The sequence below is a fragment of the Mauremys reevesii genome, unplaced genomic scaffold, assembly GCF_016161935.1.
Source record: "Mauremys reevesii isolate NIE-2019 unplaced genomic scaffold, ASM1616193v1 Contig4, whole genome shotgun sequence".
NCBI lineage: Eukaryota > Metazoa > Chordata > Testudines > Geoemydidae > Mauremys > Mauremys reevesii.
Genome location: NW_024100851.1, coordinates 92,655 through 103,216, shown reverse-complemented (window position 1 = coordinate 103,216; position 10,562 = coordinate 92,655).

Below are 10,562 nucleotides of genomic sequence, written 5' to 3'. Positions count from 1 at the left end.
GACCCCTCCCTCTGCTTGCCTGGCAACCCGACCTAGCGCCTGGCACTCCCCCACCCAGTTCTGTGCATTGGGCACGACTGAGCCCCTGGCACAGCACCAGGCTCCCTCCAGCCCCCTGCCCCGCCTCCCCAAGAGACGCCCACCCTCACTGTTCTGCACCAACAAGTCCCAGTGCTACCCACCTCCAGGACCCACAGCCTCAGGGCTGGGCACATCAGAACCCCCCCCAAACCTCCAGAACCCCCTGCCCAGTCACCCAGAGGCCTCCCCCTCCCACAATGTCCCTTCAGCTCCAGCTGTAATCTCCCCACACAGACACCCCATCCCCTACCCCAGCAACAGTGTTACCTCACTGTGTCTGCTAAGTGGATAGAAAGTTATCACTGCCCCCTGCTGGCCAGTCACCCGGGCAGAGGATCCTGGGGTGCTGCTTTAACAGGAGAATGGAAGGGCAAGAAAGGTCCATGCCCTGTCACTAGCTACATCTTCGCACTGCGGGAAGCAACCCCTCCCAGAGGCCATTTGTCATGGGCTTTGGGATACTGCTGGACCCACGCTGCACTCAGAGTGACCTCCTCACCCAGTGCCAGCTGGAGAAAAGAAAAGGGTCCAGCCAACTCTCCTGTTACCAGCTGGGAACCACTGATCCCCCAAACAGGGGAGGCCTCTGGCTTTTATGGGTATTAAATCCATTTAGAGAGGAAAGTGGAAAATCAGAGGGATTTTATATCAGTTGTTGATATGAGGTAAACTCTGAGTGTTTCACATCAATATCTGATAACTGAATAGTGAGAAAATGGGCAACATTTGCCAACATTTTATATCCATGTTCAGGAATCTGAGAAAAGGTGTAAATTTGAGATTTTCTTAGTATTTTATAATTAGAGAGACAGGGAAAAATCTCAGACCATAGTCATTTAGAAATAGACAATTGGAGAAAAAGTGGGGTTTAGGATAATTTTTATCAATCTTTGAGATTTCCAGAGAATATGTGTCAGAAACTACACAGTTGATAACCTGAGAGAGGGAAGAGGGATAGCTCGGTGGTTTGAGCATTAGCCTGCTAAACCCGGGGTTGTGAGTTCAATCCTTGAGAGGGCCATTTAGGAATCTGCAGTAAAAATCTGTTGGAGGATTTAGTTGGGGATTGTTCTTGCTTTGAGCAGGGGGTTGGACTAGATACCTCCTGAGGTCCCTTCCAACCCTATGATTCTATGACCACCAGCAAGATCTGAGGGGATTTTATATTAGTTAAATAACTAGAGGGAAAAGGGGGACTGGATTTTATATTAGTATCCAAAACATAAACAGAAAGTGATGGCTCCCCCCACCATTCCCACAGGCAGCAGGGAGCCCTGTGAGGAGCTGCGTTAAGAGGGCAAAGGGGGGGGGGGAGCTGGCAGGTCCCTGGATGAGGGACGGGGGCAGCAGTGGCGGAGGGGCAGGTGGTAGTTGGGGGCAGTAACTGGGATTGGGAAACCGGGGTCCGGGCAGCCCCCACGGGGGACACGTGCCCCTCCCGTCCCCCCCCGGCAGAGAACCGGCATCTCACCCCCCCCGCCCCCGCCAGGGGCAGCCACGTGCTGGGGACTGACCCAGGGGGACAATTTCCCACCCGGACAAGGACAAATCGCTGCAGGTAAAACGGGGGGGGGGGACCCCCCATGGGAGAGATTTTAAATGGACACTGGAGACTCGTGGAGAGACCGGGGGGGGGGACAGGGGAGCCGAGAGCGCGGATCGGGGGGGGGGGCGAATCTCCCCGGATGTTACAGCCCGAGCGAGACCCCGACAGAGAAACGGGGCCGAACCGGAGAGACTCTGTGCCGGGGGCGAGAGGCGCCAACAGGGACAGGAGCCAATTAACCAACCCGCACCTCCGCCTTCTCCCCCCCCACAGGGACCCCGGGGTCCAGGCTCCGCCCCCCCATCCCAGCGGGGGGGGGGGCGGGGCGGATCCTGCTGCAGCTCCCGGGGCCGAGGCGGCTCCGCGGCTTCTCCCAGGTTCCCCGGGGCAGAGTCACGTGCCCGCCCCCGGGTCTCTCACTCACCGGCTCACACGGAGGCGGCAGCAGCAGCTTTGTTCTCCCGCCCCCAGCGGGGCTCGCACGGAGCATGCGCAGTTCCAGCTGCTGACCCCTCCCTCACCCGGGCTGGAGAGGGCGGACGCGGCCCCGGGGCAGGCTGGGAGAGTTAGTTCCGGACTCTCCCTGGAGCGGAAGTGACGTTGACGAGGGAGGCGGAGTTGGAGCGCGAACGCGCGCGGAGCGCTGCGGTTCTGCCTGGCTCGTGCGGGGCCGTTGGAGCCTCTGCCGGGCCGGAGAAGGTTTGTGCCGCTGGGGCTCTGGGCATGCGCAGATCGCGGCGGGAGAGACCTTCATTAACCCCCCCGTGCCCGGCCCGGCCCGGCCCGGCCCCGCCCCGCCCCCGCTGCGGAGCTGCAGCCTCCAGGTCTGTATCAAAAGCCTTATTGACGTCCAGATCACGTTTCTCTGGCACAATCTACCTTTTGTAACACCATGTTTTATTTATTTATAGTGCTGAAGGCTGGGAGGAACTGTTAGCAATGGGCTGAGAATGGCCATGTGGAGGTGGGGGAAGAGATGGGAGGCAGGGGGGAGGCGGCATTGGAGGTGTATCTGGGATTGTGTTTTGTAGGAGTCCATGTCTCTGCTCCCTGTGGCCGTGGCGCATTCCGTACCAAGGCAGCACGTCAGCAGAGCAGACGCACACACCATAGCTCCGCCTGGAACACGCAGCGTTCACTGCCAGACGGGCTGGGCAACTTTTCAGGGACCCAGCTTGATATGCCTGGCTGGGGTGGGTTCAGTTGGGCGGGGGTCTGGGGCTCTGATAGTTTGCGATGTTCCTTTTTGCATAGTCAGTTCTTTCCATTTAATGTTTTACCCCCAGCGATGCCCGATGCCACTCTCTTCTTAACTTGCTTCGGTTATTTCACTTCCAGGTTACCGCCAGTCATAGAATCATAGAATATCAGGGTTGGAAGGGACCTCAGGAAGTCATCTAGTCCAGCCCCCTGCAACTAGTCAGATACTAACCCAGACACCAACTCACAAGCATTCAATAAAGTCTAAACACATTCTTACAATTCTAATACCTCTTTTAACAATACTAATATAGGTGAGTCAGACTGATTCCAGCTCTGTGTTTGTCCATGTTCAATTAAGACATGGGGGCTTTTGCAGAGCTAACACCTCATCTGCCAGTGTCAGAGGCAGGATGGGCAGGGATGGTGTGTCTAGCCTCTTTGCCAGAAGCTGGGAATGGGTGGCAGGGGATGGATCACTTGATGATTTTTCTGTTCTTTCCTCTGAAGCACCTGGCATTGGCCACTGAGCTAGATGGACCAGTGCTCTGATGCAGTCGGCCATTTTATGTTCACAGTCTGTATGAGGAATATCTATTCATTTGGACTCGCTGGGAGGCACAGAAAGAAACAAGATGTGCTGTGGCAAGAAGGCCCAGTCTCACAGCCCCAGGGTCACACTTGCCAAAAGCTAAAACTAGGCCCAGCCCATGAAAGGGCACTCCCAGGAGAGACTGTATAAAGGCTGGAGCATCCAACAACTTTGTAAACCTGAGAGAGCTGCTTTGGGGACAATGACAGGAGAGTCCTCAAAGTGACTCCTTTGATTCTGCTCTTCTCTGGCCTTTGGTTCATAGAATCATAGAACTGGAAGGGACCTCGAGAGGTCACCAGTCCAGTCCCCTGCCCTCAAGGCAGGACTAAGTATTATCTAGACCATGCCTGAGAGCTGTTTGTCCAGCCTGCTCTTAAAAATCCCCAATGATGGAGATTCCACAACCTCCCTACGCAATTTATTCCGGTGTTTAACCACCCTGACAGTAAGGAAGTTTTTTCCCCAATCTTCATCCTAAACCGCCCTTGCTGCAATTTAAAGCCATTGCTTCTAATCCTACCCTCAGAGGTTAAGAAGAACAATTTTTCTCCTGCATCTTTGTAACAACCTTTTATGTACTTGAAAACTATTACCATGTCGCCTCTCAGTCTTCTCGTCTCCAGACTAAACAAACCCAGTGTTTTCAATCTTCCCTCATAGGTCATGTTTTCTAGACTTTTAATCATTTTTCTTGCTCTTCTCTGGACTTTCTCCAATTTGTCCACATCTTTCCTGAAATGTGGCACCCACAACTGGACACAGTACTCCAGTTGTGGCCTAATCAGTGTGAAATAGAGGAGAAGAATTATTTCTCATGTCTCACTTACAGTACTCCTGCTAATACAACCCAGAATGATGATTTCTTTTTTTGCAGCAGTGTTAAACTGTTGACTCATATTTAGCTTGTGATCCACTATGACCCCCAGATCCCTTTCTGCAGCATTCCTTCCTACGCAGTCATTTCCCATTTTGTATGTGTGCAACTGATTGTTCCTTCGTAAGCGGTGTATTTTGCAGGTGTCCCTATTGATATTTAATTCAGACCATTTCTCCAGTTTGTCGAGATCATTTTGAATTTTAATCCTATCCTCCCAACCACTTGCTACCCCTCCCAGCTTAGTATTGTCCACAAACTTGTTAAGTGTAAAAGAGACTGTTACTTGGAGGGTTTCATGATTTCTCAGAGGGTTACACCCTGGTGGGAGGGGGCTAGGCCTGTACTGGAATAAGGTCACTCTGTTCTTCACAGTGTGGCAGAACCTAGAATGTCCATTAGCAGGGAAAAATCCTGAGGGGAATCGGCTTGTGGAATGGATGAAAACCCCGTCTGAATTCTCTCCCATCACCCTTCTCGCCCTGACAGGATACAGACTAACGTCCACGTTTGATCCAGATCATCCCATCCTCCCAGGGGGCAGGAAATGGCTGCAGTGGAGCTGGCTCAGGTAAGAGATTATCATGGAGCTGATGGTGGGCTCTGCTTGGAGGGAGAGGAGCAGTAAATGCATACGGGGGTGGGAGCTGCTGGAGGTGGTGGGAGGCAGGAAATATTGAGGGTGGAGAAAGGGAGGGGACAGGATGTGACAAACCCACTGAGACTTGTGTAATGTAGGGTATGATGGGTTGTCACCCCTAGGGTGCGGTCTGGGGGGCTTCTGGGAACCGCTGTGCCCTCTAACCCTCAAGCTGGGCTGGCCCTTCTTACACTGCTTTGCTGGAGATTGTCAGCCTCTCCAGGCCCTGTTATCACCCAGCATGACAGCAGGTGGCACCATATACCCAACTAAGCTACCTGAGTGCTTTACCTAAGCCACTCAAGGACAGATAGAAGACGACAGCCAATTTCCCAGCTCCCCAACCTTGCACACTTGCTGTAGTATAAATTCAGAATTATACCATCTTATAGTGCACAGGGATCTCTATAATGTAATCTCATTAATATAATTTGCCTTCCCCTCAGTATGGGAAAGATATGCACAACAAGCTTGTGCTAACCAAGCTCAGATTTTCCCCAGATGCTTCATTCAAAATACTTAACACTGGTTAAGATAAAGCATAAAACGAGTTTATTAACTGCAGAAAGATCGATTTGAAGTGATTGTTAGAAGAATAAAGGAGCAGGTTGACCCGGAGGTGGATACGAGTACAGGCTTCTTTATTGCGGTACTTGTTCCCCTCGACCCAATTGTTGAGTAAGCAGTGGATTAGTTACATCACTCTCCTTTTATCTCAGTTAGTATGTACACGCCTACATCCATTACAATACCCTCCAAGCCCTTATTAAATAATAGAAATACCCATACTGTTAGTATACCCACCCCTATCTATTATTCACAGGATTACACATGTCATACAGGTTTCAGAGTAGCAGCCGTGTTAGTCTGTATCTGCAAAAAGAACAGGAGTACTTGTGGCACTTTAGAGACTAACAAATTTATTTTAGCATAAGCTTTCGTGAGCTACAGCTCATTTCTTCGGATGCATAGAATGGAACACACAGACAGGAGATATTTATACATACAGAGGACATGAAAAGGTGGAAGTATGTATACCAACTGGAAGAGTCTAATCAATTCAGAAGAGCTATCATCAGCAGGAGAAAAAAAACTTTTGAAGTGATAATTGAGATGGCCCATAGAAGGTGTGAGGAGAACTTAACATAGGGAAATAGATTGAATTAGTGTAATGACCCAACCATTCCTGGGCTCTGTTTAAACGTAAGTTAATTGTATCTAATTTGCATATTAATTCAAGTTCACCAGTCTCTCTTTGGAGTCTGTTTTGAAGTTTTTGTTGCAAAATTGCCACCTTCAAGTCTGTCACTGAGTGGTTAGAGAGGTTGAAGTGTTCTCCCACTGGTTTTTGAATGTTATGATTCCTGATGCCAGATTTGTGTCCATTTATTCTTTTGCGTAGAGACTGTCCGGTTTGGCCAATGTACATGGCAGAGGGGCATTGCTGGCACATGATGGCATATATCACGTTGGTAGATGTGCAGGTGAACAAGCCCCTGATGGCGTGGCTGATGTGATTAGGTTCTATGATGGTGTCACTTGAATAGATATGTGGACAGAGCTGGCATCGGGCTTTGTTGCAAGGATAGGTTCCGGGGTTAGTGTTTATGTTGTATGGTGTGCGGTTGCTGGTGAGTATTTGCTTCAGGTTTGGGGGCTGTCTGTAAGCGAGGACTGGCCTGTCTCCCAAGATCTGTGAGAGTGAGGGATCATCTTTAAGGATAGGTTGTAGATCTTTGATGATGCGCTGGAGGTTTTAGTTGGGGGCTGTAGGTGATGGCTAGTGGCGTTCTGTTGTTTTCTTTATTGGGCCTGTTTTGTAGTAGGTGACTTCTGGGTACTCTTCTGGCTCTGTCAATCTGTTTTTTCACTTCAGCAGATGGGCATTGTAGGTTTAAGAATGCTTGATAGAGATCTTGTAGGTGTTTATCTCTGTCTGAGGGATTGGAGCAAATACGGTTGTATCTTAGAGCTTGGCTGTAGGCAATGGATCATGTGGTGTGTCGTGGATGGAAGCTGGAGGCATGTAGGTAAGTATAGCGGTCAGTGGGTTTCTGATATAGGGTGGTGTTTATGTGACCATCGCTTATTAGCACAGTAGTGTCTAGGAAATGGACCGCTTGTGTGGATTGGTTTAGGCTGAGGTTGATGGTGGGATGGAAATTATTGAAATCATGGTGGAATTCCTCAAGGGCTTCCTTTCCATGGGTCCAGATGATGAAGATGTCATCAATGTAACGTAAGTAGAGTAGGGGCGTTAGGGAACGAGAGCTAAGGAAGCGTTGTTCTAGGTCAGCCATAAAGATGTTGGCATACAGAGGCACTGCTATGGGTACCCGCTCCACCAAGCCTTTTAAAACTCTTGGATACAAGTTATCTGGACCTGCTGATTTATACATGTCTAACTTTAATAGCTGCTGTTTAACGTCCTGGTGAGTTCTTGTTGGAATGGAAAGAGTGTAAATCGTCAACATCTTATGATATGAGTTACAGCATCTGTTTTCTCCAAATCCAGGGGAGAAATATTGATTGAGGACTTTTACCTCTTCTGCATTATTTTTGATAATTCTGCCATTTCCATCTAGTAATTTACCACTACCATTGTTAGGATTAATTTTGTACTTAATATACTTTTAAAAACTTCCTTCGTATTTCCATTGATTTCTTATAGCCAGTTGTCTACAATTCTGACCTTCTCACTTCAATTCTTTACTACTGACTTCCCCTTTCTTCCATATATTTTATTTGGAGAGTGTTGGCATTCCTACCAGGGAGACACCAGCAGGGTCCAGAGACAGCCCCATCTCCTATATCAAGCTCTGGCTAGTAGGTATGTGATAAAGGTTAAGACCCTGCCTCCGTCTGTCAGCTGGGAGACACAAAGGTTCTCTCTTTCTACCCTCTGATGCCTCCTGGATGCTCTAGACAAGGTAGGGTGGGACTCGGTTAACATGTGCCTCCTGGAGCTTCCATTTACCTGGTGGTGCTGTTCTGTGAATAATGGGACTGTGAGTGGGGCAGCAGGTACTGAGTGTTGGACTCTTTCTCCTTCAGGGGCCGGTGACCTTCGAGGAGGTGGCTGTGTATTTCACCAGAGAGGAATGGGCTCTGCTGGACCCCGCTCAGAGAGCCCTCTACAGGGATGTCATGCAGGAGATCTATGAGACGGTGGTCTTGCTGGGTGAGGAGTCCTGTCCCCATGGTTATTAGAAGCTGTGGGGTCTCTAAAGAACCAGTAGTGATAACCTTATATCTTTATTTGTCATACAAGTTTTGACAAGTTTCCTTGCCCCCCTTTTTTGCCTTATCTCCCATACATAAGTATCATTTTTGGACATGTGCCTTTTTTGGTGCTGTCAGTCATTTTAAAATTGCATTGAATGCATCCTTATTGGCTACATTAGCAACTACATTAATAACTGTAGCTTTGATGCCTTTTCAATAGGAAAATATGCTGACTGTAGAATTCTAAAGTAAATAGGTGTATGACTCATGCCTGGCTTGTGTGACAGGCAGATGAGCTCCTCTTTTGATAGGAGATACAGCTAAAGAAGTGAAGTTTTTTACCCACGAAGGCTGATGCCCAAATAAATCCGTTAGTCTTTAAGGTGCCACCACTGGACTCCTTGTTGTTTTTGATAGGAGCGTATAATGTTGCCATTCAGGACCCCACGGGTGAAGGGAGAACAGAGCTGGGGGAGGGGAGGAGAAGCAGGGAGTGGATAATTCTGGGGTGCCAGGACATTGGGAGGGGGTGTGCAGGGTTAGAGCTAAGAAGCAGCAGGGAGGGATGAGGTGGTAAGAGATGAGGAGGGAACACAAGAAGTTCCCAAGGTGCCGGGAGGTGGTGCCTGCTGAGAGTAATGGGACAAAGAGGAGGGGAGTGTGGAGGAAGGGTACCCAGGATGTGGGCTGAGTGGGTCAGTGGGAGGGAGGAGAGGTTTAGGGATCTGGAGCTGTGGGGAATCCCAGACCTTTAACCCCGAATCCCTACCCAAGCTTTAGAGCCTACACTCCGGTTTTATTTCTGTTCAGTTTCGCTTCATTATAGATTTTTTTCCTAAATATTATTATTTTAACTCGACCTCCCTCTCCCGCTCATTACCCCCCTCCCCATATAACCTCTCCATCTCTATGCACAGCGACCCTGGCCACTGATCCGGAGTCCTTGCTGCATTCCTCCCTCCCATCGCGGGGCCGCTACCCGGGCACAAATGGGCACTTTGATGATGTCACAGGGTGGTGGTGTAGCCTGTACAATTTTTATGCCTGTAAGATTACGTATTGGGGCACAGCTCTTCCTTGTACATGGCTACTGAAAGTTAATTGAGGGGATGAAATTTGGTGAAACACACAGAAACATGATTTAATACAGACAGTTATAATGGAAATCATAGGCCAGGCTCAATACACGTAACAATTAGACTATATAGTAAAGAGGGTCTTGCCCTGTGCATACTTGCAAGTTATGGACACCGTTGGAATCAAAGATCAAGGGGCGAGGGAGCCCATCAGAAGGGAGGCCCTGCTTCCGTTGACCCTATCTCAGGGACCCAACAAAATGAAAAAATGGTCACTAGGAAAGGTAATTTATCCACTTTATTATGGTAATAGGATGGCTATATACCCTATCTACTCTGATTACAATAATGTCAATAGCTGCCCCAATCCATATGTAGCCTTTGGGAAGTCCATAATTTAGCATCAGGCATTAATACTCATGATTTACATCACTTAGTTATTAATAATTCCAATATATGAATGCGTCCAACTGCTGAGATACTGCATAGCAACCTAATTGCTAAAGCCCACCCCCGCTTTCAGACTCCTGTGGTGTATTACACCTGTTTGTGGTTACTCGTTAGTCTCTCAAAATCAGGGTGCAAAATATCTGACTTGGGATTCTCTCCTTAGGCCTATTCAGATAAATCCCAGACTTCAGCATAGCTACTCCCACAAAGCCTCCACCTAATATACGGCCCTTAACTGTAGCAAGCTTTGGCTATGTTTACACTACTGCAGTCAGTCGACCTACGCGGCGCAACTCCAGCTACGTGAATAAAGTAGCTGGAGTCAGTGTACCTTAGATCGTGTTACCACAGGGTGTAAGCTGCAGGGGATCGACTTACTTTACTCTTCTCATCTGGATAGAGTACAGGGGTCGACTGGAGAGCGATCTGCAGTCGATTTAGCGGGTGTTTACTACACCTGCTAAATCGACCATGGGTGGATCGATCTCAGAGCGTCGATCCCGGCTGTAGTGTAGACCTGCATCGCCTCCTTGCCCCTCCACGCATGTTCCAAGCTGATAAGCAATACTCTGATCATGACATTTTCCCTCTAGCGAGTATAAAATTGCCCACAAGACATGGTGGTCATAGATGATAAAATCAGGTTCGGGTCAACAGGAGTGAGAGTTTGGAGAGTCTTGTCCCCCCCTCTCCCCATCTGCAGCAGCCTCAAGCTGGCTTCCCTCCAGGCTCCTTGGATCTCTGAGCCTGTCCCTCCGGAGCTTGCGTGGCCCAGTTCTTGTTTCTTACAGTCTCCTTTTCCGGAAGAATTAGGGGCTGTTGCTCCTGAATTTTAGTGTTTAATTCCCCAGCTTTCTCCTCACACTGGGGGAGTT